This window comes from Capricornis sumatraensis, chromosome 4 (assembly GCF_032405125.1).
Source record: "Capricornis sumatraensis isolate serow.1 chromosome 4, serow.2, whole genome shotgun sequence".
Classification (NCBI taxonomy): Eukaryota; Metazoa; Chordata; class Mammalia; order Artiodactyla; family Bovidae; genus Capricornis; species Capricornis sumatraensis.
In genome coordinates, this window is record NC_091072.1 from 29,777,807 (window position 1) to 29,784,726 (window position 6,920).

The 6,920-nt window shown below is 44.4% G+C and overlaps 1 protein-coding gene across 5 annotated transcripts in view; it reads right to left on the reverse strand.

The window, feature by feature from the left end:
• SNX25 (sorting nexin 25) overlaps nucleotides 1–6,549 on the reverse strand; it is a 91,200-nt gene extending 84,651 nt beyond the window's left edge. For 2 of the 5 annotated variants that reach the window (XM_068970544.1, XM_068970543.1), the window contains exon 1: nucleotides 6,442–6,548. The gene's annotated coding sequence lies outside the window, so the exon portion shown is untranslated. Of the gene's footprint in view, nucleotides 1–6,441 lie in introns of all 5 variants that reach the window. The other 3 variants (XM_068970541.1, XM_068970542.1, XM_068970545.1) reach the window with 2 other exon arrangements.
• Nucleotides 6,550–6,920: the final 371 nt, after the last annotated feature.

The window sequence follows — 6,920 nt, forward strand, 5'->3', positions numbered from 1 at the left end:
CACTTAACAGTGAAGTTGGTAAAAAATACAAGCCCCAAGTTTGCAAGTTTTTCTTTCAAAAGCAAAGCTGCAATTAGAAAAAAAAAAAAAAAGGCAAGTTTGTATGTCATGATTTTAATACTAACAGGCTTCCACAGACATTTCCTTTTCTAAAACCTAAGCCCTCAGCACCAAACTTGCTGAGTCACTTTTTTTAGTACAAATGTGTGCACTATTCTGACTGCATGAGGGCTCAAACATTCTAAGAAAAGTAGGGCAATTCCTACCCTCAAAATGATAAGGTTGGGAAATGAAACCTAAGATATCTTTAAGAAGGCAACATTTAATTATGAAAGCTGACATCGTAGCATGTGTCCAAAACAAAACTGGCTTAAGATTCAAGGGAATTAGAAATAAATCTCTTGGGAATGATCAGAATTTAGGCTCCAAGTTAGCACTGATCAAGCTTGGAGACTTTGGTCTTCACATTTGTGAAGAAACAGTAGGACTCTTAAGTTTGGGGCTGAGTTTATTATATAAAGAGAATGTTAAGATGCTCTTGAGAAGATTCTTGAACCCCTCTGTAATGATAACTACTGATAATTATCATGAAAGAAACCTCTCACAGGAAAGTCACCGGAAATTTCACCCATCATGACATTAACATGAAAGAAACATGAAAGTCACTCTTGGCTGTGATCTCCCTTCACACAGCTTCTGGTCTCCCTTTACACAGCTTCATTAACCCTCACTTTGAATCACTGCAACTGATTAGTGCTTCTACTCCAGTATCCCCTAATCACATTTCCATTTAGCATGTCCATAACCCAGCTTCGATGCCACACTCCAGAGTTCAAAAGGTATGAGGAGCTGCCCCAACAGCAGGCAACAACCCAGCCCTACTCTCTCACAGCTGCAGACTTCCACAACCCAGCCCAAGCCATCTCTACAATCCCGCCTCCTAGGATTCATCTGATTACACTCACCAGCAACTCAAACCCAGAACAGTACATGTATTCTGTCTCTAAAACAATTTCCTAGGGGTGCTTCCCAGGTGGCTCAGTGGTAAAGAATCTGCCTGCCAAGCAGGAGACACAGGCTCAATCCCTGGGTTGCGAAGATTCCCTGGAGAAGGACTGGAAACCCACTCCAGTTTTCTTGCCTGGGAAATCCCATGGACAGAGGAGCCTGGCAGGCTCTAGTCCATGGGGTTGCAAAGAGACAAGACTTAGGGACTAAACAACAACAAGGGATCATATCCAAAATCTTGTAATAATTTAGAATACAATATGAAAAAATACAATTTTCTGGGTTTGTTTTGAAGTGAAGTGAAAGTTGCTCAGTTATGTCCAACTCTTTGCGACCCCATCCCATACAGTCCATAGAGTTCTCCAAGCCAGAATACTGCAGTGAATAGACTCTCCCTTCTCTAGGGGATCTTCCCAACCCAGGGATTGAACCCAGGTCTCCCACATTGCAGGCAGATTCTTTTCCAGCTGAGCCACCAGGGAAATCCTTTTGGTTTTGTACAAATTGTGAAAATATATATATGCTTCCTTCAGACAGCTTTGCTAAATTCAAAAATACATGTTCATCATTTCTTAGAATACATTTACTGGTTTTGATGACCATTTTTTAATGTTCCAGGTTTAATCATGAATTGTAGCTTCCTACTTTGAAGTTATCACTCTTCACATGTAACTTCTGATGTCTACTAACCCTAAGAAATAGTTCCTTCATAATAAAGATACAGAAAATAATTTTCTTTTATGTGTAATCACTGTTTATATTGTTTTTGAGTATGTATTTGTATTTGCTTGTATATACATAATACATATCTAGAACAATCAACTGTTAATAATGGTTGCCTATAGGGGAGATTTTTTTTTTCAATGCATATACTTTTATATGTTTTTCTTTTTTCTATTAAAGCCATGTGAATCCATAACCTGCAAAAAAAGTTAAATTCAAAAATTATGAATAGATGAATTTAAGGTAAACAATTCTTACACTACAGTTAGATTTAAGGGGGTTTCAAAAGCCATCTTGCTCAAAAACATTTTTCCCAGAAGCCACCCTGACTTAAATCCCCCGGTCAAAAGTCAACCTAATAATCTGAAGACAGTAAGTGTATTACCCCACTATCTACTATCAAATTATTGAGGATTAGTTTATCACATTAGCATAATAAAGGAGCATCACAAAGAGGCTGTGTATAGTCTCCCTACATCTTGGTTCTTTTCCTTTTTCCCTTGAGTAACTAAATCGAGTTTGTTTTACTCAAAAGAATTTTTGTATCAGTAAAAGAACTCATTTAGGGATTCTAGAAGTCCCACCCAAGCCAAGTGGCGCCTTGGATTGCTGTGTGAATGTTTTTACTGTCTCTATAAACATCTGCCCTCCCCTCCAGTTCTCCCTATCAATCTAATCTACTCAGCCTGAGAAGGCAGAGACACAGGGCATCTTGTTCATCTCTGGATCCTCCCCAACACTGAAAACACTGCCATCCACTTAATGCAAAGCAACTATCGAAGTTCTCAGTGACACCTACCTTGAGATATTCTTGCCTGGGAAATCCCATGAACAGAGGAACCTGGAGGGCTAGCCCACGGGGTCCCAAAGAGTCAGACAAGACTGAGCGACTACACACCGCGAGACTATGATCCCCTCTCTAGGGAACTGTGGCTGAAATTTCAAATTTAAAAATGTCAGTCCGATACTCAAGTCTGTTCTCATCTCAAACAATAATCCATTCATTAGGGACAAAAACCCATCCATAGAGAACCTACTATGTGCCTGGCACTGACATTTAGCAACTAACTAGGCCAAGATCATCTCCCAAGATCAGAAAAGCAATATGCAGCAGATATACAGTAAATGCTTATGAGCTTTGATGAACTTCTTGAACTTTTCTGTCTAAACTTGGAAAAGTCTTTCACTAATACTTTCTTCACATAGCAGTGGACTTTAGTTTCCCATTATGCTACTAAGCACCTTCGTGGACCTTCTTGTATCAGGCCCCCAGTCTTCATTTGTCCAGTGCTTATTTTTAACTTAATGGTATAAATCAAGTGTAAATCAAGAAACATCTAATAAATTACCATGTAAAAGAGAAAAATCCATAAACTATGTGAATAACTGACATCTTAAAAAGTTATTCCTTATTTTTAGCACCAAAATGTAAGAAATTATTTTTCTTTTTTCCATTATATGAAGATACACTTTGTACCACTGGTCTAGTAACGAAAGTAAGGTTTCTAAACTATTGATTCATTATTCCCATGTTTTTCTTGCTGTTGCTTTGGGTAGATCATGTGCTAGGGTCAGATAACCGCAGCTAGTGAATCTGAGGCCTTTGGTCCACGTGAGTTGACAGGTCTGGCACAACACCAAACTACAACCTTGGACTAAGAAGCACCACTCTACAGCAGCCTACTCAGCAAAGCAGGGCTAACAACTGTTGCCCCAGAAGCAGGCCAACCCCAGAGCATCACAGCTCCAGCCAGCTGGCCTGCAACAAAGTTCAAGTTTTTCTAAAGTGGGGCCCAGAAAGCAAATGTCAAGACTTAACCGTCAACCTTCCTGACCTTACACAAAGCTTTTCTTTTTTTTTTTGCCACCTGAATATACCACTGGATGTTCTTTCCACCCGAGTTGAAAAATCAGTTTTACTACTTTAATCAGTAATGATTACCAGCCAAGCAAAATAAAATTCCTTGCACATAAGTGATGCTCAATAAACACTAGGTTAACTGAAGGGGAAAAGCCCTCAGTTAGTGACCACAAACTGGCCAAATTTTTTTCATTATCATCAGCAAACACTTTTTGGAGCTCCTGCAAGGTACAAGGGATAACAAAAGATATCAGTCAAGGATCTCAACCACAAAGAGTTATGACAGCCAACAGCTACCTTATAAAGCGTGCAGGAGCATTTGAACACGTCTAGACATGAAAATGCCTTCTCTCTTCTAGTTTAGTCTTCTCTGGTTGCCTACTTTTAATAGTATATGCATTTTTTTCCCTCTAGAGAAGTCAAGAAGGGGAAAAAAAAAAGGATGGACAAATGAGGATTCTTTTCTTAATGCTGAATCACAATTTCTGTAGTAAAGTAGTCACTGTATCTTAAGAGACACCATTTGGTTCACTACAAAACAGCCTCCCCCTCCACATATGTTAGATGACCCGTGTGGTCCAGCTCCTACCCCCACAGAACTGACAGATATTTTACACTACACCACATGCTTATGCTTCCATTCATAGGAGCATTTTTTTAAAAAAACTTGAGCATAAGTTATTGGAAATACAGCACAATGAAAGGCTTGAGTAAACTGCACTGGTACTGTCAATATATATAAATAATTTTAGACACGGGCTTGATCCCTGGGTCGGGAAGATCCCCTGCAGGAGGGCATGGCAACCCACTGCAGTATTCTTGCCTGGGAAATCCTATGGACAGAGAAGACTGGCAGGCTACAGTTCATGGGGTTGCACAGAGGTGAACACAACTGAGTAGGCACAGACATATGAATAGCATATGTGCATACACTTTAATTCTAGGTAACAGAAAGTAAACCTCCTAAAATACTTATTTTCCTACTTAATGCTGTAGGAATCTGAATTCAAAAAGAATGACCAATCATCGCCTGTCCTTAATGTACACGTCTACCTCTTCTGCTGCCTGAAATTTTCAGGTAGTATACATGAGAATCACATAAGCTACTTCCTTTTCTGTCACCTCTAATGTAGTATTTTCTCTGCTTCCTCTACTAAAGCATCTTTCTGGATGATAACCTAAGTTTTATCAGAGGTACAAGTGAGCTGGGAGCTTTGGGGGAATGTATTTTCCAGGAAAAAGGGAGATAAACCACCCGTGAGGCTTCCAGGACAGAGGAGTGACAATACTAAGGCTTAGACCCTGACCCCACCATCTAAACTTCCTGCCCCCACACACCAGGCACTCTTAATCACTTAACTCTTAACTACTTTTGGTTTCATAAGCATTTAAGCATTTATCACTATCCAAAACTAACGCATTCTTTGTTTAATGCCTGATTCCCTCATAAGTATACAATCTCCAGAAAGCAGGGCTTTTGTTTGTCTTGTTGATTCAACCCCAGCTTCCAAAATAATACCCGGTTTCTGAAAGACTCAATAAATATGATTAAATACACATGAAATAGATTACAACATCTTAAAATACTCTAAAGAATTGTAACGTCATTCACAAATCAACAGTAAAATTCTGGGGTCTTTTATCACTGCAGGGGAAAAGCAAGAGGAAAAATACACCTCCTCACCAACTCTTGCTAAATCAGATATAATAGCTGGGTGAAGGTTTTTAAGAGAAATAAACACAGCTAATTTGGGGCTATTTATGAAAACTGAAGTTCCTTTTCCTCAACATACTGAACAGCTGCTTAACTTAGTGGGGATAGGCGCCCCTTTACCTACACCTCTTTACCCATTATTTCAGCTCTGCTTTCTGAACTGACACACTGAGGAAAGGGTCCTTTTGGCGAAGAGGGTGAGATTTAAAAAAAGAAGAAGAAGAAGCAGGTCATATTATAAACAAACACAAAACCCAGGGAGTAATAATGCTTCTAACAAAATACTCTTACGAAGTTGAGCCACAGCCACTTCTCTTACTTCAGAGTGAGCAATTTCAGGTTAATGACAGTAGAATTCAGTCAAGCGGTAAGTCAAGCTACGACAGAACCGAGTTTCTTTTCAAGGGTTGTGAAAATGAAGCTGCTGGGAGGTAGAGAAAAAAGCAGCGGTTTGGCACTAAGGAAGTGGAGAGCTCATTTAAAACACTGTCTTTCCCTGAATTCCTTAACCACGGTCCTCCACTAGATCGCCACACCCCACTGATGATAACGTTCCTTTCGATGCAAACTACAGTGATTTCGGGCATCCGTTTCCTAAACCACTGAAACTGCGATACTTATCCACACGGCGGAAGACAGGACAGCGTGATTAAAAAAAAAAGAAAAAAAACAAAAAGCGTACCCGGGCTTTCAGCATGAGGTATACCGGGCAGGGGACCTAAGCCAAGTCAGCCCCTCCGCGCCAAGTTTCCCGGTCTGTACGAGGGCATAAAAGTTACCTCCCACGGGGAACGGTTACCAGAACCCAGCGTGATGACCGGCCCCAGGCGCAGCGCCTGCGTACAGCGGCCGCCCCGCTCCCCAGCGGCAGGGCCACAGCCAAGATCTGGAAGGATTATTCGGCTCCCGAGCCTGGGACTGAGGATGGAGTCGAGCAACTAAGTACATCACCTGCTAGCGTGCATCTCGGCCCGCCCCACGCGGGGGCCGAGAGGACGCGAGCATCTATCTCCCCGCCCGGCCGGCCCGGCGCAGCCCAGCCCCCGCTTCCCCGAGAGGAACGGCCCGCCGCGACCCCCGGCCCTCCCAGAGCGGGCGGGCCGGGCGAGGCCGCGGGCGGACGCCCAGTACTCACCTCCGGCCGGCGGCGTGCGGCCAGCCGTCTCCAGGCGGCGGCGAAGTCGGGCGGCGGGGCTCGCGGGCTCCGGCAGACCAGGGAGAACACAGTCCCCAGCAGGAAGGCGGCCGCGGCGCAACCCAGGTACAGGCTGAGCCTGAGCAGGACCGTGCCCGGCCCCGCGCCTCCCGCCGCCGCCGGCCACCAGCCGGCCAGCAGGCAGGAGGCGCACACGGCGGCGAGGGCGGCAGCCGCCACCCACCAACTCCCTCCGCCGGGTGCCCCCTGGGCCGCCGCGTCCCCCCGGGGCTCCGGCCGCCGCTCGCCCGGGGCGCCGGCGAGGCTGGCGCCGCCGCTGTCGGAGGGATCGGGGTGCATGCTGCTTGCTGGGCCGCTAAGGACAGGCACATCTCCCGCCCCGCTGTCCCCCGGCGCTGCCCCGGACGGTGGCCTCCGCGCGGCGCCTCCTTCCCTCCCCGCTCCCGCCGCGCCGGAGG